Below are 25,405 nucleotides of genomic sequence, written 5' to 3'. Positions count from 1 at the left end.
TAGTATTTGTATTTTCCATACTAGAAATGATAGCTTAACGCTAGGAAACGTCCTTGTGGATAAGAATGCCTTTCTCTTGTAGCATTACAAATGAGTAAATGAATTATCCATTGACTGGAGAAATTTATTTTTTATTTACCCAAATAAATGCTTTAAAAAAAAAATACCCATTCATTTGTCAGCTTAATACAAAGCCTGTACCAGGCACTACAGAAAAGAGAGCTGGAAGATACTTCTGCACTGAAGATACTTTCTGTCTGTAGCCCTTGTCATAAGAGCAGAGAGCTGTTACCGACTGCATATATAACTCAACAATCTGAAAGTCCACCTGGTGGAGACTATAATTGTTGCTGGGACATTGTAGAGTTGAAAGTCAGCTTACAGGCCCAGCGTACCTAATTATTTCTAGCACAGCGGAGAAGTGAAGATGATTCATTGAGTCAGAAATACCAGTGATCTCGGGGCCACCCCACGTTTCCCATGTGGTCCTCCTCTTGTCGCGTGCTTTACTCTTTTGAGACAGGCACTAAGCATGTTTCAAAAGGAGTGTCCCCAAGGGGAAGGGGCTTCCCTATTCTCAACCCTCAAGATGGACAGGACTGGAGTTAGGGAAAAGCAACTGGCCAGAGCCAGCCTCCACACAGATTTTAAAATACCAGTGTGAAGACAGAATGAGCAGTGAAGCCCAGGCTCTTACTAGGCAGCCAGGAGAGCAGTGGGGAACAGAGGATGAGAACTGGAGGTGAGAACTGGGAGCGTATGCTGGCTCCTCAGTGTCTAGGATGTTTCACATACTTGGCATTTTATGTCACTGGTGTTAAACTTTCTTGACCGTTATGCACAACAAGAAATGCATATTGCATGACCCACTGTCCACATACAAATACACTTCTTCATGTAAAACTGAAATGAAGAATTACCCGTACCCTCTCTTCCGTGTCGTAATTTAAAAGTGCTGATAGCAAGCACCCCACTGATGGCATCTCATTATCCTCCAGTGGGTCCGACCAGGGTTGACGCATGCTGCCCTGTGCAGCAGGGAGAGTCACACGGGCGAGATCGGAGGCGAAGTAGGATTGTTTTTTGGAGTCACTCTTGTCATGGGTCATGCGTCAGTGGGTAGAAATCAGGCTCCTTGGCGCTCTGGCACACCACACCGCTGTCCTCGCGGCCGGTATCAGGTTAACGCTGAGAGCTGCTGAGCAGACACAGCGCAGCGGTCAGCACTGCCAGTAGCATAGTGGATGGTAAGGAATGGTTACTGTACTAAGGTTTGGGGTGATCTGAAGCCATCTGGTTGGGTTACAGTTTAGCTTACCATCCACTCACTGTTCCTGCGAGCCAGGAATCCTGGAGCTGCTGGGTTGGGCAGTTCTGGCTCAGGGCGTCTTAGGAAGTTGTAGTTTGACATTGGCTGGGCCTTCCGTGCCTGAGAGCTTGAAAGCTGGGGCTGGGGGACCACAGTACTGGCAAGTTGGGACTGGCTGGTTGGTCCAAGAGACCAAGAGAAAAACCTGTGGTGGGTTTCAGGGTGTATACAAAGGTGTAAGTACCGGGAGATGAGGGTCCTTGGCCATCTTAGAGGCTGGCTACCATTGCTTGAAAGGATATCTTTATTAATCCTTGCCTTGAATTTTTAATGAAAAAGGAAACATGTAAATACTGAATGGGTAAGCAGGTTATATTTAAAGGGCAGAATTATGGAAAATTAGTTAAATATTGAGAAGAACCTAAATGAAATTAGCAAGAATAGAGAATAATTTACTTGTAATAAAACTAGTGATACTAATTGTTAGTAAGTAAAATGACCCATCAGCTGACTGGTCAGAGACATGTGTCACTAGATAGAAGACTGTCAAACACATTTCACTCAATTATTGCTCTAGATTAAGAGTTGGCAACAGTGGCCTTTGGACAAAATCCAGCCTGCTGCCTGTTTCGTAAATAAAGTTTTATTGGAACACAGCCACACTCATTTGTTTACACATTGTCTATCACTGCAACGGCAGAGGTCATAGTTTTGACCAAGACTGGTCCACAAAGCCTAAAATATTTCCTGCCCTTTGCAGAATGTTTGTTGACCCCCTGCTCCAGACTTTAGAGTTTTAAATACAAGCTTAAGTTTTGTAGTGTCGATGAGATGCATAAATCCAAGGACTGCAGCATGCAAGTGAACTTTTAAACACAAAAAAGGTGGAATGTTAAGTGTTTTTAATTTTTTTAGAAGAAAAATCTTTAATAATTAGAAGAGGGACAATATAGTTGAGATACAAGAATAAGAATAATGCTTCATTAGGCAAGACTTTGTTTATTAAGATAATTCGTGAGCTTTGCATGGGGCCCATGTGGGAACACATGAGGCCAACATTTGAAAAGCAAATGTGAACATTATGTTGACTGAATTAGGTTATTGTGGGAAAGCAATTTAAAGTTTTTAATCAGTTTCTTACTCTGAATGGGAAATTAAGAATGTTGTTATTTTCTTTGAAATCTGCTCTGGTTTATGGTTAGAGTTTTGGTTTCTTCTTCTTCTTCTTCTTCTTCTCTTTTATTCAGATGGTTTTGTTTTTCCAATTATAGTGTAATTTTTTAACCTGAAAATGTAGTCTTCAGAATATGTCCGTGAGTCATGGCCACTTTCTACCCATCCACTGCAGGGCGACTCAAAGAGATACAGGTATCTACCAGTCTTAACGACATGCCACAGACAAATTGAAAAATCAGAGTTGAGGAGCAGAAAGTTTAGTGCTCAGGGTCACATGAGTGAGGACAAGGAGCTTCGCGCTCGTGTGCAGCGGGGAGAGGAAATCCCGGGTGAGACACGTCTCTGGTGGCACCAGCCTCATATATTCTGCTCCTGGGCTGGCTTTCTGGTCATTATTAGAAACTACTTTTCTAAACTAGTGAAAAGAATTTATGCCAAATATAATGTACTTTAAGATTGTGGTGTATGGAAGAGGAGATTTAGAGGTGAAATTACTCTCGTATTTTGTGAAATTAATAGCTACCATTTATTGGGCACTTAGACTGTTTCAGACACATTTCATTTCAAAAATGAGCTCATGTAATGCTCACAGTAACTCCGTGAGGGTAAGAAACAGCGTTATCCTCACTCAGCACATGGCTACACTGAGCCTTAGAACTAAGCTTAGCTTGCCCACATTTAGTAACAGGACCAGGACTTGAATCTGGGGACATCTCACTCCAGATCTCCACGCCACACTGCTCGCCTGCACACCTGTTCCCTTATTCCTGGCTCTTGTGGTTTTCCTTTCTGCTTTCCCTTCTACCCACCTCTTCTCTCCCTTTCTCATTTCCTTTTTTCCCCTTTTTATTGTTAATTACATAACTGATAGATGTTGTCAAAACAATTTATCTAGCACAAAAGGGTACAAAGTAAAAACTGAAAGTAGCTTTCACCCATGCTGTTTAATAACATTCACTGTTCTCTCACCCGCTTCCGTTGCTAGAGACGATGTTCATGCACCAGCGAGCGGCACCTTCCAGGATGGGACACACACAGTTCTGCCCTGTTGTTAACAGCTGGGTGACATGTTCCGTAGTACAGATACCTTAATTTATGCAGCCATTCCCATTGAGTATCCTTCTGACTTTTGGCATCTTGTTTTCTTTGTTGCTGTTTATGTAACTTTGCCTAATGAGCATCTGGTGTTTGACTTTCCTACACTCGTTGAGATGACTGAAGTGTATCTATCAATCTGGATAATTTTGAAAAGCAATAATTACGTTCTTTACATGCCCTTGAATGATATTTTAATGAGTCTAATTTCTTGAATAGGATTTTGTTTCTGTCATGAGGTCTTGTAACCCTTTCTTAAAATCCCTGAGAAGTCTCCTTTGCTCAGTTATCAGCAGATGACATTTTATGTCAGTACTGATTAAAAATTTTTTAGGGATTTGCTGTTTCAAGAAAATGCTTTGAATTACCACATAAAGGTGATTTTAGAGTTGATTCATCATAGGTCCATAAAATCTTATCTATTGTTAAATGTATGTAGTGAAAAAATTTGAGCCACAGCACAAACTGTCAGGAAATAATTTTTCCAAAAGAATATTAAGATAACTAACCTAATTCCTGGTGTCTTTAGTAATTTATTTAAATGAAGATGACAGTTTACTATCATTGTTGATATATTGGTTAATTGTACTTTTCATACAGCGATGATGCTTATTTTGGAAGATTTTTTATTTTTTTTTTAAGAAAACTAATTTTTCTAAAATGCAGTAAGATTTCGTGTACCGAGTATCTACTTGTATATTGTAAACACTGATAGATATTTATAAATGATAGAAGATGGGTTGGCTGGATAGATGAATAGGAGGGAGGAACGGGACAGAATAAAATTAAAATGATCATGTCTAGCTAGTAAGAATGTCTTACAAAGCAAGAAGCAAACCTACCCTGGCTGCCTCTTGTTCTAGATTAAGGATGAATAGAAGAGAGACACTAGGGGGCAGAGGAGAGAAAACGTGGGTCCCTTCTAAACCCTTCCCTCAACTTCCCAGCAGTGAGACTGTGGGCAGCCTCTGTTTCCCCTTTCCTCCTCATATGTGATGCGAACAGTGAAACCTACTGACCATATTCTCATGCAAATGAAAGATCAGTCATTTACCCACAACACCTGGAGTGACTCTCAGCCAGTTGCTCCCATGTTGCTGTTCTCTGGCTTACAAATTTTTAGCTCTTTTTCTCTGTTTTTGGCAGAAAAAAAAATTTTTTTTTTTTGAGAAATAGCTTAGGGTAGTGATTTTGAGTGATTTATAATTAATAGAATGAGAAAATAAACATAATGGGATTTTTGGACTCCAGAATTGATTGATGATGTTGACATTAAAAATTTTAAAGCCATATTTGGTGGCCACAATAGATCGAGAGTTTAGTTTAAAGCTCTGAGAACAGCTTGTCTTACTAAGTGTAGAAATGACTGTGCCGCCTGCCAGCTGGACCTCCTTCCCTGCCCTTCCACAGCGATGGCTCTCTCCTCTGCTGGCTCCACGTTGCGCTTCCAGGGTTAAGAACCTCTATGTTCTGGTCTCACTCATCCTCTTGGCAGCCCTCAGCACAGTTGGTCCTTGACGCCCTTTCCCCCTTAGCTTCTGTGACATCACGCACTTCTGGGCTTCACGCTGCTTTTCTGGGCACCCTTTGCTGGCTCTTTTTCTCCTGTGTCAGCCACACGGGTCCACTGCCATTCTTCAGATAGGCCAATGACAATTATTTTGGAAGATCTTACTTATTCCTGCCCCTTCCCTCTTCCTGGCCCTTCGTGCACACCTCCCCTTCTGAGTGAGGCTCACACTGACCTCGTTTAGCGCCATCTCTCAGGCCACGCCCCTGATTCCTCTACTTTTTCTTTTTTTCATAGCACTTACCCCTTCTGTCGCACTGTGCAGTTTACTTAATTGTTGTGATGTATTTGTGTTCTCCGAGAGAGTATAAGCTCCCTGAGAGCAAGGATCTGTTTTTCACTGCTTTCCAAGCACCGGTGGTAGACACTGTGGACTGATGAAGGCACAGCGTGTGTCCTGTGTTCTCCTGCCAGTCCCCTCGTTTACTTGCAAGGCAGTCACCCATAAACCTGCATCTCCAACCAGACCTTTTCCTACTTCTCCACCCACTGACCTCCCCATATGGTGTCTAATGGACGCAATCAGAAAAAAACCACTTTGCACCCTCCTTAATTTCTCTTTGCTTCACCTGCCCGCCCCCAGCCCCCACCTCCAGTCTGTCAGTAGAACCTGTTGATACTGCCTTCTCCCAGAAGGCATCCCAGATGTGCCCACTTCTGTCTCTGCCGTACGTCCCATCTGTGCCCCCATCACCTCTCACCCTGACATTTCCAGTGGCCTCTCACCTTTTCCCACTTCTTCTCTTGACCCTTTACAATCCATGCTCCACACCATAGCCAGAGGCACCTTCATAAAACATACACGTCAGTCACATCATATCACAGCCTTCGAGCAGCTTTCCATGGCACTTAGAATAAAATCCAAAGTCCCTTCTCTGGTTTATAAATCCAACACTAGTGGACCTCGTCTCTTAACTGTTCCCTCGCCCACCACTCTGATCACTGGGGCCTTCTTCCTTTTCTTCAGGTCTGCCAGCCTTACAGCCGTTACACTGTCCATTGTACCTGGATTTCTTTCCCCCTTCCCCTTCTCTGCCCTTGCTTAAGCCAGTGCTTAAACGTTACTCCTCGGGACTTCTCTTGGCTATCCATCCATTCACTCGGTCACTTACCTTAGTGCTTTCCTACTCTCTTGTAGTCAGCCCTCCATATCCACAATTCTGCATCCTTGGATTCAGCCAACCACGGGTGGACAATATTCAGGGGGAAAAAATTTCCAGAAAGTTCCAAAAAGCAAAACTTGGATTTGTCTTGTACCAGCAACTATTTACATAGCATGTATATTAAGTATTATAAGTAATCTAGAGAGAATTTAAACTATATGGGTAGGTTATATGCAAACACCATGCCATTTTATAAGGAACTTGAGCCCCCACAGATTTTGGTGTCCGTGGGGGATCCTGGAACCTGTGTTCACTGAGTTTCCTCCCCCATGAGAACGTGAGCTCCGTGAGAGCATAGGCTGATACGTAGAATAGCGTCTGGCACAGAGTTGATGCTCAGTAAATATTTGTGAGTATCATGAATATAAACAATAATATTGTACTATAATGACGTAATGTGATAAATATTGCTTCAATACTAATCATAGTACAAAATGTAAACGTATCAAAGTTTCCAAAATGTAACGTTCAGATTTATCAAATAAAACATTTAATTTAAAATGAATGAATGAATGAATGAAAAAGGGAACAGATTATTTTTTAAAGTTATAAATTTCTGTAACACTGATGATAATATTTTAACTAAATGATTAGGAATCTTAAGGCAGCATGGAAAGAAATGGACTATTCTGGAAGGCACACCTAAGAAAGACTGTTCTGTCTCTTAGTAGAAAGCAGAAAATAGTCCTGCCCCACCACCCTCCTTTTTTCGTTTCATTTACACTATATTTTTAAAAATATTTTTCTCTTATATCTTTATTTAGAAGCAAAATTTGGCACTTGCTTTTGTTTTTCTAGTAAAGCACGAGAAATTTTCTTACAGTCTTTGAGCATTGTCTATAACAAGAAACAAACAGCTTGAATGCCAAAATAATGTATAATTAGATCATTCATTATCTTTCCACGTGCTGAGTGGATGCTAAGGGTTTATCTCTGCAGTAAAAGTGACTTGGATATTTAACTTTATTTTATGAATATATGTTTTTAAATTTACAATTCTTCTTTTGTCAGACAGTAACAAATTATTATGCAGAAGGTATTCCTTTACCACAGATTTTTGCAAATACATGTCCCGGATTTTGTAGAGACTCTTCCTGTCACTTTTTTTTTTCCATTGAACATTGCCTGAGCTCACTCTTGCTATATGTTTGGGGGGAAAAAATCCCAATTGTATTAATTATTAAGATCACATATTTTAAAAAATCACAATGCTTCTACTTTTTCTTTTTCTTTTCTTTTTTTTTTTTTTACTTAATACCCTCTGAAGATCTCCTAGTGAGAAAGCAGTAAAATATAAAACGTTTTTCACCAACAAGATACACAGTGTCAGTATTTCATGACTGATTTTACTGTGTTGTACTGAGAGGTGTCATCAGTTTGTCCCAGAGAGGAAAGTGGTTGACAGTGGTGGCTGTGGCTGTTCCTAATGTGTGGTTTATTTGTCATCTTCAAGAGCCTGTTGCTTGGGGCTAGGGGTGGAAGTGGGAATTGACTGCAAACAGGGCATGAGGGAATTTTTAAGAGGTGATAGAAATGCTCTAAAACTGGATGCAGTAATGGTTGTGCAACCTGTGAATTTATTACAAGTCATTACCGGGATGAGCTTTATGAATGTAAATTTAACTTCAGTAAAACTAAAAAAAAAAAAAAAAAAAAATGTTTTAGTCCTTCTTGCCTCATATTCAGTACTTCTAGCTCACTGTCAATTCCTCTCTTCACAATTACTCTCCTTTCTTCCCCCACCTCTTCCCACGCTGCTTAGCTACTGAAAATCCCTTTTCGATAATGCTGCCTCCTTCATAAACTTAACTGCCCTATAGATCTCGTTCAGATTGTGGGTTTAGGGGGTCCAATATCTGAATCCAAATTCCAGTACTGATTGTCTGAGTGAGGCTGGGCAATTCTCTCAAGCCTCAGTCTCCAGATCTATACAATAGGTAGAATATTAACAGGATCTATTGCATAGGGATGTTGTAACTGTTAAATGTAACCATGTATCTGAAACATCCTACTAAGTGCTATTTATTTATTTGTTTATTTATTCATTTATAAAGAACCTTAGTGGTTGCGTAAGTAGAGCGAGGTCGTAACGCTAGAATCAAGCTGTATGAACACAGCACAACTGTACCACTTTCCAGCTGTGTGTTAGTGGGAAAGACAGTGAACAAAGCTCTTTGCCTTTATTTTCTCATCCCTGAGAGTTTAAATACAGTTATCATCTAAGGTTGTTTTGGGGCAAATGATACAACCCACGTAGAGTCTGTAGCACAGTGCTGGACAAAAAATAAGGACTCAGTAAGTGCTGTGGTGTTATTAAGCCTCTTGACGACCCAGTCCCACCTCAGCCTCCTCCAGGCTGATTTTCAGCCCTGCAGTACTATTAAAACCATGTTCACAGGGTTTGCAGTGATGTTTGGTGGATAAATGTTGGTCTTTCTCAGTCATCATTCTACTTGACCGTTCTGTCCTTGACAGTCTGGCCACTTCCATGCAGTTTCCTTCCTTGGTTTCCTCGATATCACTCCTGGTGGTGGGTGCCTCTGCCATTCTGATCTCCCCTCTCGGGTTCTTTATCTGGCTTCCCCTCTTCTTCTATAAATTTGTATCTTTGGCCTTGATCTCTTTTTTGAACCCCAGCTGTATATTTCCTTCAACCTAAAGTATCACCAGGTGGCTGTCAGGACGCTGAAGTGCACCTGTTTCAGCTGATTCTCCCTCCTGTCCTCTCTCCTCGTGCCGAACTCTCTCCCTGAAATGCAGCCCTTCTGCTTGTCTTTTGCATCCGTCTTCTCTGGCTCAGTTAGTTGCCTCATTGTGCCCGGTTGCCTCAACCAGAATCCTTGTAGTTAGTTATCTGTCTGACCCCTACTTCCAGTCCAGCACCATATCCTATTGATTCTGTCCATAAAATCTCTCAACTTCACTGTCTCATCTCCAGTCTTCCCCTTGTTGTACTACTATTGAATCTCCCTCCAATTCTCATATCACTAGTCAGTCCCCGGCCATTAATCTCCCTTCCTCCGTCCATTTTCTACGTAATATTTAAAACCGTAAGTAAGACCATGTCATTGCACTATTTAAAAATATTTCATGTCTCTGAAAAGCTTGCAGTGATCAATTTGTTCATTCATGTATTTGGTAAACTCTAGGATTACTTTAAAAAATCTTTCATAAACTGTCCGTGCACCTTGCTGGGCTCTTTCTGCTTTGCCGCCCCTGTGCCGTCCACACACGGAACTGCCTTTCCCTTGCGTTATGAACCTGCCCTTGGCTTTATGCCTTGCCCACGTTGTTCCTTTGTATCCTCCTACTGAAGTATCCATCCACCTTTTTGTACCTGAACATGCTCATTTTTCCTGCCAGTCCTGCTCAAATGTTAACTGATCTGTGGATCATGCAGAATTATTGTACCCGTAACATACTTCTTCCTTCTCCATGTCTAACATTGTCTTTTAATTATTTATGTGTCCGTCTCACTCTGGAAACTCGTGGGTACAAACCGTGGCTGTTAACCAGAGGAAGCTCAAAGGCATGTAGGAATGGTCAGATTGAAAGATTTTTGAAGCCTGAATGCGTGTGCGAGAGTGTTTTTTTAGCTACCCAGTTGATTCTGATGTGACCCTCTGGTAAAAAACAAAACAACCACAGATTGCAATATAGGGTGCGAGTGTTCATTTCCATGCTCCCCCCCTCTTCCGTCCCCGTGGTTAGTCATCAAATGAATGCCAGGTACATCTATGTCACTGAGAGATCCACCCACCCTCACACGCATACACACAGTGATGTGCACTAGAACTGTATGCAGTTTTCAGAGGTTACTCACTCATCATAGAAATAGGTTAGATCTCTGGTTGAATTTTTACAGATACATCCATTCGTACTGGGGTAGCATCTGGGAAGCTTTTTATCAGGTTTTGTAGGTAGAGAAAAGGGTAAGCAAGTGAATTAAAGAATGAGTGATGAAAGAGAAAGGTTTTTTTTAACTTTTTTTATTGAGTTATAGTCCTTTTACAATGTTGCGTCAAATTCCAGTGTAGAGCACAATTTTTCAGTGAGAAAGATTTAAAAGAAAAAAAAAAAAACAGGCCCTCTAGGTAAGATCAAAGGATCCATGTAATTACAAGACGACCTCAAATTTAAATCAGAATGCTGAGGTGGAACGTAGAGGAGAGAGGAAATTCAGGTTGAAGAGTCATGGAGTGATACGAAAGAGTTCAAGAAGTGCGTTTGAAAAGGGACGTACAGTGCAGCGTGCTGAAATCAGGGCCTCTCTTTCCTGTTTTCGTATTTTCCTGTCTTTCCAAAGTTGACTCCTTCATTCTGCTTTTTAACACATGACCCTGACTCTTCCGTTATCCAGAGTGTGAAATGCTTCCTGCCGTCTGCTTCCAAGTACCATCCCAGAATAATGAGCCTCTCTTTCCTCTTGTCTCTCGTCCCGGTGTTGACATCTGCTCCGTCTGGCATGCACAGCACCAGCACCAGAAGTTCTCCGGGCCCCAAGCCAGGTCCCAGGTCCTCTGCCGGCCGCACTGCCAGCCCCCTGCCCCGACCTCTCTGTCCCCTCTTTCCTCCCTCTCCCCTCTTTCCTCCCTCTCCCCTCTTTCCTCCCTCTCCTCTCTTTCCTCCCTCTCCTCCCCAGTCCAGATCCTCAGTATTCATCCAGGCATTTACAGAAGTTCACCGACTCTCCAGAACATGAAGGTACCTCTCTGCCATGGTGCCCTTACCTTAGTTACTTGTTCCCCGGCCTCCTGGTCCCTGAGCTCTTCCAGAGGCAGAGATAGTCCTTCTTGATTTTGTCTCCACTGTGCAGTGCCTCGCACCATGTCTCATGTGTATAACGTGTTCTCAGTAAATGTTTATAGATCAGAAGTACAGTGTTCGCTTTCAGGGAAGAACTTTCCTCACTCAGGGATCGTAGGGCTTTCCTTGAGTACTTCAAGTAACTTACTCTTTCCACGGAGTCCTCACCCTCACGCACACAGGACACGAAACTTACTAGAGTTAACGGTACACAAGACTTATGCATGTGGTACAACTCTTCGTCATTAATTGCTTTTATTCTTTGTGGCTTCATTTCTTGAGCTTTTTCTCTAGAGATGGAACTGCTGAGGTAGCGTACAGCACCCACAGACCTCGCAGTTAGGCCTACTGAACTTCCCTTGACCGACAAGAAGGAGCTGCTTTGGTAGAATGCTGAAGAAACTGGTGTGTTGGCAGTTTTCTTTGAACTGAACACTTTTATTGTCTAGAAAGATATTGGAATTAAATGTGGTTCCACAAATGGTTCTCTATGGTTTTAAAAAAAAACTGTAACATTTTATTTTTTACAAGCCTCTCTGAACCTTTGAATGTCTTGTCCCACCATCTTTGAGGGGCCTTATCTTGGCTGTGGAATTTGTCTATCTCCTCTGCCTTCGTACTTTCCCAGGCCTTCCACATTAGTTCGGGGGTGGGGGTGGAAGGGGGCAAGGCTGCTGTTCACAAAATGAGACATTTGTGTGTGGGGGTGGCATGGACAGCTCGTTGACAACAGGGAAGTGATAGGAGTAGCCAAGAAGGGTTGCGAAGAAAGGAAGAATCATAAATTAGCAGAAGAACCCGTTGAAAGACAGGCCAGCCCCCTCTATCAGTGGTTTGCCGTCCCAGGCTGGGTGTGTGTCAAGTGTATATGCACTTCCTGTTTTTGCTCGTCTGCCCAAGGTGAAAATGGAAAGTGACCGTTGGAGAATTGTCTGGTTGGTCTGGAGGCGCTGTATGTGCTGTGCTGGATTTCTGTTTCTGGAAGACTGAAATGATCACAGTGGGCAGAAGATAAGCTTCTTGACCATATTTCCATCGTGCGAAACTGTATGGTCTTTGCAGCAACTCCCTCAACAAATTAGTTATTTGATGACATAAACATACATATGCAAAGTGGTGAATTTTGTGTGTGTGTGTGGCATTTTGATAAAAATTGTTCTTGAAAATGCAAAAAAAAATTTAAGTCCTTTTAAAACCTGTGTCAACATTTGGGTGAGGTCTGTTTTACATAAGAATATAATTTATTATAAAATATATAACTTGTAGGTGAGAAAAATGCTATGTGCTATAGTTTGAAGATAGCAGACATTTTTAATAAAGATACTGAATATTTCAGCTTACTAATATTTACTAACATTGTCAAAGGAGAAATTAAAATCCTAACAGATAATCGGTAGATGGTTTTATTTAGAGAATAGACAAGAGGACAGAATAAGAGGTTCAAAAGTAAGATATGAACGGCTTATAGTTTGCTTTATTTATCAGTGGTCAGATTTACTTTGGGGGATCACAACCTGGATATTTTGAAATTTCCAGTCCATTCCAGGATTTTGGATGCATATGTGAACATAGTTAATGAGATATTGAAACCTAAGAACTTGTTTTAATAAAAGTATAGAAATAATTTCCAGTTGCATCAAATCAAATGAACCACAAAAATCATGAAGTTAAAAACAAATCTGTTATCATTTGGTGGTTCTGTTTAGTTCATTGCAGTTAACGATCTTTGGTTGAGTTTGCAGCTCTCCGAGTTTGTTTGGAAGTAGGCCATCGCAAGCTGAGATGAAATACCAAATCATTTAAATTAGATACTGAGCATGCTCACATGAAGTACTTATTCTTGGAGACTGCAGTGTGGTTCAGTTTTCTTCTAGTGGAAATAGCAGAAAAGAAAACGGTGGGCCCTTTTGTCATCATTCTCTCAGAGAGCATGTGATTTGTCTTTTGGAAACCAGAGGCCTGAGACAAAGAGAAGAATGCAGGTTTTTAGCAAAAGGCCGTTTGGTAAGTTAATTGGCTGTTTTATTCTGTTTTGTAATTCCTAGCAAGGCTCTGTCTTTCCTCGTATCTGCTGCGTGTTTTGTACTAAGCTGATACATGTAGCAAGTAACTTAGCTGAGATTGGGAGAAAATTGTTTCTACTGTCCAAATCTCACTCTTTTGAAATATCTTCAGTCTATTTCTCAGGTGACAAGTTCGTAAATTGCTACGATGATATTTATTCCTCAGTGTTCTCCACAGATTTCCCTTGCTCCGTGGTGCTGAGTAACGCTGGCAGAATTATGTGCTCAGAGAGTTCAGGATTTGTCTGCGTGGGCAGTTCAACGTTTTTGTTCTTGTACTTTAATTAAATTAGAATTTTTTTTCTTCCACATTTTAAAACTGTATCTGATATAGTAGTAGCCTAAGAGCAAGAAATTTTCAACTCTAGCTAATAAAGTAATGTGTCAGAGCAAGAATTCTTTACAGAAAATGAGAGTTGTGGTCCCATATGTTGTGGTGATATGTACATGTTGTTAAATAGGTGGTTCAAAAAGAAGTTGGCTTTGTAAGATACTCGGTCATTTAAAATACTCTGAGATAAAAGGAGATTGACAACATTTTGAAAATATGTTATGATTATCCAGGATTCGTATTTGGCATTCGTTCTGTTTTTAGTTATTGAGTCAGCTCTACAGAAGTGTTGGAGCACAAAAATAGTTTTGCCATTTGGGTCTCTTCTTACTTCCCTTGAGCTCATATTATGGTGATTGCTAGAAAGATATTCTTATTTGAATGTTTTGTGATTATTTTTGTTACTCAACATCTTCATGTTTTACCATGAAGTTAAAAAGGGCAATTTTTTTCCATATTATGTTCTCATAATATTAAGTAACATTTAAAAGCTATAAGTTATTATTTCATAAAGAACATGATTTTGATGATATACTTTCATAGATGAACTTGGCAATCACATCTTCAGCGTATTCTCCTAGGAATTAAAATTGCATACTCTGCTCGAGATAAATCAAGGAATTAAAGTTGCATACTTGCTCAAGATAAATCGTATTTTTTTTTAAAGATTTGAAGAAAAAGCATAAAATTACCATGTTTATTTCCTTGGGGAGAAATCATGTTGGTGAGTCAACAGAAATGTCAGGTAGGGAATTTGAGGTATACAGGGTGCTGTTAGGAGCTCTAGAAAAACGATGCAGGGGTGGGAGGAATAGGAAGAGAATACTAAAAGCCTAGGGCCTTCAAATGCCAGGCAATTATGTGATGCTTTCCTAAAATATCTTTATTTTGAGAACTGCCCCCACTATGCCATTTTCCAGGATTGGCACATGTGAAGGAGGTGGGCGTATACTTAAGCTTGTATATTCATGGGAAGGGAGGATTAGCAGTTAGAGAGGAGGACTAGGTGACAATACTCAAAAATCTATTCCCACTTCTAAAACCTGACTCACTTGTGTGCCCTTGGGCAGCACACACACCCTGTTTATTTCCGCTTACTTTAAATATAATATTTTACCATGGTAAAGAGGAGGTTCATTTAAGGTTTCTGAAGTAATAAGATGGTTTCTTGGCTTGTTGCAAAGATTCATAAGGTTTATAAGTCACTCACAGCTGCCATGGGGAAAAAAACAAGCAAGTATTGCTTTTACAGAGTCATATCAACTGCTTTCTTTCTTAATTAAAAATATTTCAAATGTATAAGTCCTCTGTGGTCTCTGAAACTAATTTTTTAGAAATACATTTTCCCTGTATGTTATATAATTACAGGATTGCAAATTTTAACTCTTTCCCCCATATTTACTCATGAAATAATCATGAAATGTTCATGGCAAAATGACAGTTTACACTGTTTTCTCTTATGTATTTAGTCCTTTACCTCTAATCATAGGTCTTCCTAGATCTTCAGTAGAAGATAAATGGATAATAGAAGATCTGTTAAAGAAAAACCTTAAGAAATATTGAGGAAATGAAAAGAGGGGAATATGAAAAGAAAAATTACTGGTGACAAGGATTTCCCTGCCAGGTTTCTGAAGATGAAGCATATACCCATATATTTTGTTCATTTCCAGATCATTAAGTTTGTGTACTAACTTATGTAACTTAACATCTGCCGGTTAAGGAGCGTTTATTTCCCTAGCTTTTATGAAATTTAGCAGTGCTTAACAATCCCAAGTGATGGTACTTGAAAATAGGGTCTGTGGTCAAGTAAGTTTGGGTAATAAGGGGCCAGAAGGACACAACTGCTTGGCCTTTAACATCATGTTAAGAACTTCTTTCCTCTGGAATATGGTTTACTTTTGAAAAGAAAAACCAACACATGGTATTGAACATTTAGTAAACATTTTAATGATGTTTAATAATGCTGAATATTTATTTCTTATATTGAAATATCTGGGGAAATGAAAGAATTACGGGTTTGCATTTATCTTCCAGAAAATTGCCTCAATTCTCTTCTCATTTTGCATTTAGAAAAACAATATTAGAATTATAATAGAAATGGGATGTGTAGGGTATGATTAAATTTGGTGGTGGTAATAGTGATGTAAGCTATAATTACATTTTTGAAAGCACCCCAAACGCTAGAAGTGTAGGCAGTGAATACTCTGTGAAGGATTTGAGGCACCATATGAGCAAGTAAAATAAAAAAATTAGATAATTCTCACAAGTTCTCATTCTCTCTCTCTCTCTTTTTTTTTTTTTTTTTTTTTTTTTTGAGAGGGAGGTAATTAGGTTTATTTAATGGAGGTACTGGGAATTGAACCCAGGACCTCATGCATGCTACCACTGAGCTATACCCTCCCCTCTCCTTCATTCCTTAAAGCTAATCCTAGATTACTCCCATGGAGAAACAAATTAGTTTTTAAAATATGATATGTAATGGGAAGTAACTGGTATTTGTAATCTGGTGGGCCTAGATTCCAATCTAGCTTTTACAACTTGTAACTGTAGGCAAGTATCTGCATTTCTGTATTTTCCATGTTTTCAGTAGTAAACAGAAATCTTAATACTTCCAGATATACGGGAATTGCATTTTATAAAAAGAACCTAGCATGATGTTAGTCACAAAGTAGGCGTTGAATGTTTGTCTCTTTAATTCCCCCCCCAAACAATTAACGTATTTTCTATATGATTTTTTTCAAAATATTACATATTCTATTTGAAATACCAGATTCACAAAAGTATACTGATTTATAAGTAATAATATACTTGGACTCTCTTTATAATAATATATATATTTTTTAAACCAGAATGTACACATGGTAAAATGTTAAAAGGGCCTCAGTTGCTTAGCCAACTTTTATAAATAGAGTAATTGCTGAATACCTGTTACGTTCCAGCTGTGTTTAGCCTGGTAGTCAAAGTGATGAATATTTTAGCTAAAGAAATACCTCAAATTTGTTTGTATAACTCTATAAACAATGGTAAATGAATCAAATCACATTTAATGGAGTGTGAGCTCTTAAATTAATGGAAACCCAACAGTGCCTGGTACAGAGTTGGCACTCAATAAATGTTTATTGAATTAAAATTTTTCCTTTTCATGTTTTTCAATCCATATCAATGGATAACCTGTTTTAGAGCTTATATTTTGTTTCTTTGTTCTTTACTTTCCGAGGCTTGCTGTTTGTTTAAAAACAAACCCTTTTCATACAATTATTGTTTAAGAAACATATTAAAATTATGAGACTCTATTATGTAATCTCCATATGAGCCGATAATATGAGTTGATAGGGACTGTAATAATTCTTTGTTGACCATGATAGAATTTTGTAATTATTTGGAGCCAAGAACTCTGGAACTCTACAACCCATCTTTTGAAAATGTGGTGAAAACCAGGCCAACGTAGCCCTCCTAGAGCAAGGTTGTTCAACTATCAGAGATTGAATGGGTGCAAGGGTTGGTGTTGGAAGAACACCTCAAATACTATGTCTTTAGGGCCATGGCCATTGTTCACTAGCTTCTCTCTAGTGCATTTCTTCTAACACCAGCTTTTTGGCAAATTCAAGGTCAGTTAGCTGACTCGATATAAAACTATTTTAACAAGGGCTCAGAGGCATAAACGATTTAAGATATGTGCTTCAAAAGTACATGTATATGGCGGGGGAGGGTAATAGCTCAGTGGTAGAGCGTGTGCTTGCATGCATGAGGTCCTGGTCCAGTACCACCACTAACCAAAAAAAAAAAAAAAAAGAAAAAATTAAAATACTTAAAAAAAACCCAAAAGTACATATATATGTAATCCCATTACTTAACCTAGCCTGGCGTAACTTAACTGTTTAATTAGGCCATTAATGGATGGTCTCTAAACCCTCAGCACTTCATGGGCGTTTACCCTCAGTGTTGTGTTGATGGGGCCCAGATGGCCCGCTCCATGTCAGGCTGTCAGCCTCTCTTGACTGCAGTTCCTGACAAGTGATTCTTTCCTCATCTTGATTCTTCTTGGCAACCATTTATCAAGTACTTGCTTGCATTTCTAGCTCAAACATTTAGTCTGAGAATCACATTTCAGTCTTTCTGTTTCTCGGGTTCTTTTTGCTATTTCTCCCTGTTAATCTTGGATTCACTTATCCAGATCTTTGCTGCACCCATCACAGGAGAAAGCTACTTTCAGTTAGCCACATGCAAAAAGGATCAGTCTGGCTAACTCACTCTGAGCATTTCAGTTTTGTGTAACCCATATTTCCTCCAGTGTCATCGGCCTGAGCACTAAAAAGTAAGAACTATAGGTCAGAATAAAAGTTGAACATTTTAACAGCAGCAATAACAATAGCCTTACATCATTTCCAGACAGAAATATCTTCCTCCCACCCGTGTTAAGCTTAATGTCAGAATGCAAATGGACCGTCTCAGGGGCTACAGCGTCTAAAATGTCTGTTTCGTTTGATTGACTCGCCATCCATATGCTCTCCTTGCCAAATCCGCTGCACGTTTGTCTTTGGTGTTGAGCCTTGAAACGGTCTGAATTACAATGTACTATATTTTGATGTAAGAGTGCTTCCTCCTCAGCAGCGCTTCAGCCCACTGGCCCTGAGCCAAATCGGTAAACTTCTTCTCTTTCCTCCTGACGTTTTTTCTTCCCCACTAACCTGAATGCTGCCTGGGAGGTTACAGGATGGCCACTGTTCCCTTCCTTTCCTTGAGTCTCTAGGCTTCTGCCTCTTCAGTGAAACGCATCAGACTCACGTGGAGGTAAATTACCTGTTGGTGGCCTGCCTGGCCGGCCCACTTACTTTAGTGACTCTGTTTTGATTTTGCTTTGAAAAATTGATAGTTTGATTTGGTTAGTAGTTTAGGCTCTTGTTCTGATAACTCTGTTAAATCTAAATTTGATTTAAACTGTGGTTTTCTTGTGATTAGGTTAATTTAACCTAAGAGTATGCAGGTCTCGAATCCTTATTTATTCTGAGTAGAGAGGGTACAAATGTAACTGAATCTGGGTGCAAGGACTCCCACCTACCCAGGGCAACTCAGGAGCCTGAGGATGCTCTGCAGATTGACGTCGGTCTCGTTTGGTTTCTGAGAACGGAGATAGACCAGGTTTCTTATTAAGCCTAGTGTAGAATTGGTGTTTTGTGGTTTAGTAGCCATATTTACTCCACTGTAAATGACCAGACATTGAATATGCAATTTAGAGAACCTTTAATAAAAAATACATGTGTTAGTAAAATTCTGCAAGTGTTCCGAGTTTTTTTATAGCTGACATTTTTAAAGTTATGGTAAGTCTAAGATCTACTTTGTAAAGATAGAAAATCACAAGTCTAGAACAGAGGATCTGTGACTTATTTAACACCATCATTTTGCAGGGCTGATTTCTGGTGGAAGAGGTTCAGAATTAGGGATCAGGATCTTCTCCCAGCCTCCATGATGATAGCTTGTCTGGTATCTAGCACACATCTTTGGGCTCTTTTCAAGTGCAGATGAACTATGATAGAACATTTTCTCCTGTCTGTCAGAAAGGAAGGTATGCTTTAGATACAAGCATAAATTTTTCTTGGAGCTGTGCTTTTTCCTTAAGAATAAATCTCTGAAATTACAGTTGGAGTCAATGAGAAAGTATGATTTCTGTCTACTAAAAGCAACTTTTTAAGTGTATTTCAGAAACATATCTTTCCTTTGAGGCCAAGTTGCTTATGGCAAGAAAGGGAGAATCGCAGCAGTTATCATCCAGCCAAAAAACCCATCTGGAAGATGGATAACTTAATCTTAGTAAATAATGCAAAAACCCTTCTGTACCAAAAAGTAGAGATTATAGGGCAGAGGATGTGAAGATCAGGAAACTTAATCAGCATGTCTGTTTCCTGGTTGGTCAGAGACGTCCTCATTTTCACTACCTTTTCTCCACTTCCCTAAAGAGTTAATTAATAAGGAAGCAAGAATTTTTTCCGTAACCAAAGAGTTGACCTCTTCATAGATTTTAGCAATGATGTTTGATAGTTACCAATGTCATTGTGGACATTAACGTGAGGCTTGGCAAATCAGATGTTTTCTAGGGCTTATGTAGGAAGACCCTGCACCCCTTGTACCCTTTTCCTTTTCTAATACTTAAAAATTATACAATAGTTAACATTTTAAACCTTGTAATGTGCATGTAACAATTATGACTGTATTGCACATTTCAGTTATTTTTAGGAGCTGAGAAGTGATTTAATATGAAATACCGAATTCCTCTTTTAATGCTAGAGTTATATGTTTGTAAATAATTTTAAGAGAAAACAATTTGTTGTTCAGTTTCTCTTTTTCCTCCTGTGTTTTTTGTTATAACAAACTTGAATCTTGGATTGTGTTTTCCTCTGTATAAAATTGTTCTTAAGAATAATTGAAGCTCCTTGAGCAAGGGACTAAGATGGTGACTTTTAGCAGTGTTGGGGGATAGTGTTAGGGCTGGAATAGAAAGAAGAGTGTAGCTGTAGGAGCAGTTTTTGTATTTAAAACAACTAGACTGTGAGTCTAAGGAAAGGAAGATAGTGGAAGTTGCCCCTTCACAACTTTGGGACTTTGTTCTTGGGTCTTGTAAAAGCCCCTCTCCCAGCTAAATAATAGTTCCTGGATGCACACTGATCACATCCTAGTCCCTGGAAGCTGGAAGTTCACCTTATTTGGCAAAGATTTTGTACCTTGAGATGGGAAGATTATCCTGGATCATGGGAGCTGAGACTAAATATAATCACAAGTGTCCTTATAAGGGGAGGTGGTCGGGGGGAGACTTCAGGCACAAGGGTCACACACACAAGATGGAATGATGGGGCCAACAAGCCAAGGAATGCCGGCAGCCACCATAATCTAGAAGAGGCAAGAAACTGATTCTTTTCAGAGGGATCGTGGCCCCAGCAGTACCTTGATTTCGGTTTAGTGAAAATGATTTCTGGCCTCCAGAACTGGGAATAGATTTCTATTGTGTTAAGCCACCAGTGTGATGGTAGTTTGTTACAGTAGTCACAGGGGACTAATAAAACACCACCAAACTGGGTTCACTGGGACAGTCACCTTCCACCTTTGTCATGTAAGCCTTCACAAATCTCTGCCAGGCTGCACCGTTCCTTCTATGAGACCTGTCACACTATCAGTGGGTTTGGACAATCTCAAAGGGCGGAACCGAGTCCCCAGAGGCTTGGGGATTTTTAATCCTGCTTAGCTGGGGCACTTGGAGGAACTTCTGCGTAAACATATCTGCCTTGTTCTAAAAAGCATTATAAGACAATTTGTTTAAAAATTTAAAAACAATGCAGAGAGAGAACATTAAAACAAGTAAGAAAGACGACATGTGGAAAAATAGTGATAGAAAAATTGCGAAGTCAGGAGAGACTGAGTGAGTCACTTGAACTCTGCTGGCCTTTGACTCTTGACTTCAGAGATAGGCCCATTATTACCATCTGGGTTAGAATTAGGTGGAAAATTGTAAAGTGCTCTTCACACATTAACTTGTTTTATAACTGTCATTATCATGTTGAACCCCATGCCCACAGTGCTGCTAATTGAATATTTGGGAGAGATGGAGTTCTTTTTCCTCTTCGTAAATTAATACAAAACATTATGCAAATCATATATCTGATAAGAGACTTATATCTAGAATACATTTTTAAAAAACTCCTACAACTCAATCATCAAAAGACAACTCAGTTTTTTAAATGGGCAAAAGATCTGAATAAATGCTTCGCCAAAAAAGAGTAAGTACCTGAAAAGATACTAAACATCATTCGCGATCACAGAAATGCAAATCAAATCCATAATGAGCTCTCACCTCACATCCACTGGCATAGCTGTAATCAAAAAGATGGGCAGTAACGCATGTTGGCAGTGATGTGGAAGAATTACAGCTCTCCTCCTTGGCTGGTGGGAAGGTACAATGATGCATCGGCTTGAAAAGCAGTTTGGTAGTTCCTCAAGAAGTTAAACAGCGCGTCAGCAAGTGACTGGGTAGTTCCACTCCTTGGTGTATATCCAAGAGATTTGAAGACATATGTGGTTACAAAACATGGACGTGAACACACAAAGCAGCATTACTCAGAAGAGGCCCAAAGTGGAAACAACTCACATGATGACTCGTAAATGGATAAATAAAATGTACTCTATCCATACAGTGGAATATTGCTTGGTGACAAAAAGAAATGAAGTCCTGGTACATTCTACAACATGAATAAATCTTAAAGATATTATGCTAAATAAAAGAAGTCATTCACCAAGGACCACATATATGATTCGACTTATATGGAATATCCAGAATAGGGCAATCCGTAGAGACAGAAGATACATTGGAGGGTTCCAGGGACTGGGGAGTTGGGGTAATGAGGAGTGACTGCTAATGGTTGCAGGTTTTCTTTCGGGGTGATGAAAATGTTCTAAAGCTGATTGTGGTGATAGTTGCACAGTTTTGTGAATATCTAAAATTGAATATCAGTTGAATTATACAATTTAAATGATTGAATTCTATGGTATATGAGTCAAAAAAAGCTGTTATTTTTAAAAGTAATACTAGGTCATTGTAAAGAAATTAGAAAATACAGAAAACTATAAAGGCTGTAAAAACTACTGGTAATTTCAGTAAACAGAGAAAGCAAGAACTTGCCTTCCAGCTTTTCTCCCTGTGTGTACCCCCACATGTACAGACTTTCTTCTGTGATAGGGGTCATGTGGAATACACAACGTTATAATTCTGTCTTTTCACTGACCATTTAATTTGAGCATTTTCAAAAAGATTTTTTAAAATAATTTTTATTGTAAAAAGTGATACATGCTTATTTTAGAAAATGTAACAAGTAGAAAGGAAAAAATAATCATTCACAATCTTTTTTTAAGATTGATGTTTTTCTGGCTTTTCATTTTTGCGTGTTCAGTTTTAACGCAGTTTTAATTGAATAATTCTAGCTCTCCTGACTTCAAATGACTTTTCCATGTCTAAGTTACATGGTTTTTTTCCTCTCATTTTAGAATGTCTGTTAGTTCACTCTTTCAGTCACTTTCCTTTTAATTTCATTTTGAAGCACCAGAGTTACTGAGTAGTAAGATAGAGGAAGTAGTTGAATTTCAGTCATGTTGAGTTTGGAAAAATAGATGAAATTAGTGATTCTATGCTTCTTTCTATTACAAGGGTATAAAATTTTTAAATATGGGGTAGCCATCAACCAAAGACAAAGGAGAAAGAATTTGTTTGGTTTTAATAAAAATATAAAATGTCTGTTAAACGATTACTTTTAAGTGAATGTGTTGATAAGTAGATTTTAAAAAATTAATCTATGCTCGCATATTTAGTTTTAATCTTAAGGACTTATAACTTTGGAGATGTTATGTGACCAGTGTGTTCATAAACTCACCAGTCATTTCACGTGCTTCACGTTGGCAGTTGCTGAGGGCCTGTATCTTATGTAACCCCCACAGCAGTGTCTGGGAGAGGTGCTGTTATCCCCATTTCAGAATCAGGAAAACACGTTGAGAGCAGTTCTTTGTTTGAAGTTCACAGAGCTTGTAAGCAGCAGAGCCAGAGTTTAAGCCCAGATCTGTGTGACTGCAAGGTTCTTCCTCTCTAACCTCAAGACCTCTTCTGAACGTGTTGATACTGTCCAGGTCCCTGTGCTGGATTCTGGTGAGCCTCAGACAGCTCTTAGTCTGACCAGTAGACAGGAATAGGGTCTGGAAAGAGAATTTCTGTCAAATAATTAAACACACATGGGAACAGGTGACTTAAATCTCCAAAGATGGGCGACTGATCCCTCTGGGCAAGTACTGAGGACCGTGAGGGAAGCGTGCAGAGTGTGAGGAAGTGATCCCTCCTGCCGGGAATCCGAGAGTGTGGGTGGCTTCCCAGAGCAGACAACGTCTGTGTTGGGTTTTGAAGGGTGATTAAGAATTTGCCAGGCAGAAAAGCAGGGGTGGGTAGCACCCAAAACAGAGTGACTGGCAAGACCAAAAATTTGTCGAGCTCTTTGAGGAACGGTTACTCCAGTGCTGTGAGAGCCCAGGGGTGGGTGAGGTACCTGGTGGGGGAGCTCAGGCAGCTGAGGAGGGCAGCCACAGGAGCCCCTGGGGACCATTTTGAAGGGTGTGCATAGGAGAGCAGAACAGGACAGATCTGTTGTGTTGGAAAGATAAAGCTGCAGCAGTGTGGAGGTGCATTGGAGGAGGAGCAGGTTGGGCATGAATTCTGTAATGTTTGAAATTGGGACGAGGATCTCAAACTATGGCAGCAGAAAGGGAGAGGGGAGAGATGCAGTGGGTGTTAAGGAGGCGGAATCGTGGGGTTTGATGAGCTGGGGCAGGAGATAGCAAGAGGGACGGGAGGGACTGCTGTCCAACATTTGGATTATGTTTGAGGTGAGAAATTAAGGAAGGAAGCAGGTTTAACTGGGAATAAAGAGGTTTGGACATTTTGAGTTTGAAATATGGTAGGATATTCCTTTTGCTGAGAGAGCACAAATTAGATACAGGGCTGCACAGAGCAGGGAAGAGTATCAGGGCAAAGAACTAGATTAGAGTGCATAGGTTTAATTAAAACAGCAGTATGTTACTGAGTAACAACTGGGGTCATTAAATAAGGAGTGAATTAAATTACTTAAGGATGGAGGATGTAAATGAAGGAGGGTTGAAGATAGAACCTTAAAGGAAACCACATGTCTAGAAGAAATGGGCAGCATGGGAGAAGCAGGTGTAGGAGTGAGGGTAGGAAAACCAGTAGGGGGAGCATTAACTGTACCAGGTGCTGTGCATCCGTCCTGCGAGATGATGGCTGAGAAGCAGCCTTTGACACTGTCCATTGGGAAGACATCAGCGACCTTCACTGAGTGGGTGGGGAGGACAGAAGTGAGATGACCGTCAGTAGAGGAGTGAAGTGAGTAGGGGAGTGCAAACAACTCGTGTGAACTAGTCTTTTGGCCAAGAAAGGAAAGAGAAATTCATTGACAAGATGCGTCAAAGTGTGGAAATGACTGAAGTGTGTTTTTTAGCTGGTGAAATAGGAGCCAGTAGAGAGAAGACTGAAGATGCAGGAAACAGAAGGAACAGTTGTTAGATGAGGTCCCAAGGAAGTTAGCAGGCAGGCAGATCAAGGATGTAGAACCGTGGAGGAGGGCAGCATCTTATCTTCTGAAGGCTTGAAGGAAGAAGTAAGCGTGGGCATGACTACAGTTAAAGATTTGAGCTGTAGGGCAACAAAAGTTTACTTGGGGGCACACAGGAGGGATTGGATAGGTGGCTTAAAGGAGAGTGGCAAAAAATTTTAGAGTAGCTGCCAAAGGGAGAATAAAAGCTAATTAAAAAGTTGCCTGCCAAGTGGTGTTAAATCTGAGCTGGAAACCGGGAATTGTTCATCATATCATTCCACGGGGCTAGATGCTGGCTTTCCTTTGAAAGCAGGCATCTTTCCTTTCCTTTCCTTTTCCTTTTCCTCCCCCCCTTCCCTCCTCTTTTCTTTCCTTTTCTCCAAGAATTTAATTGGCTTACTTAGAAACTAGTCCTTGCTTTCTTTTGAATACTTGGAATCCCTGTCAGTTTAAGTTTGTTTAGGGTAGCCAAAAGTGGTTTTTTTCCCCCAAATGTGCAATATAAAAATATGTTATGAGTTATAAATAATACAGAAGTTGTAACAGAATCCAGACATTGAGTAACTATTGTGTTGTACTGCCTAGCAAATGGACAGACGAGGTAGTACGGACTCTGACATGTTAACAGCGGAGATTTTAGCCACGTGTGCAAGTGTGCACATTCAGGTTGCATATAAGGAGTTTGGATCCACCCCACCCCACTTCAAGTTACATTTGAAATTTCTAAAAGCATTTTTTATTTGCAACTGTATATTCGTAT

At 40.0% G+C, this 25,405-nt stretch overlaps 1 protein-coding gene and 1 long non-coding RNA gene across 15 annotated transcripts in view; one reads left to right on the top strand and one right to left on the bottom strand.

Annotated features, from left to right (window-relative positions):
• The window catches only part of PLEKHA5 (pleckstrin homology domain containing A5), a 211,408-nt gene that overhangs the window by 68,487 nt on the left and 117,516 nt on the right, over window positions 1-25,405 (top strand). The window contains exon 1 of one of the 14 annotated variants that reach the window (XM_032473279.1): window positions 12,977-13,123. The exons of the other annotated variants lie outside the window; for them this stretch is intronic. The gene's annotated coding sequence lies outside the window, so the exon portion shown is untranslated. Of the gene's footprint in view, window positions 1-12,976; window positions 13,124-25,405 lie in introns of those variants that run through there. 14 annotated transcript variants of the gene reach the window in all.
• Window positions 439-23,350, bottom strand: LOC116661349. The gene is made up of 4 exons (XR_004317229.1): window positions 23,341-23,350; window positions 17,973-17,977; window positions 9,827-9,835; window positions 439-1,414 (listed from the first exon to the last, which is right to left on the bottom strand). It is a non-coding gene; the product is annotated as an uncharacterized LOC116661349 (long non-coding RNA).

The sequence above is a fragment of the Camelus ferus genome, chromosome 34, assembly GCF_009834535.1.
Source record: "Camelus ferus isolate YT-003-E chromosome 34, BCGSAC_Cfer_1.0, whole genome shotgun sequence".
Lineage (NCBI taxonomy): Eukaryota > Metazoa > Chordata > Mammalia > Artiodactyla > Camelidae > Camelus > Camelus ferus.
The sequence above is the reverse complement of the archived record's forward strand: the minus strand, read 5'-3'. Positions and strand labels throughout refer to the sequence as shown.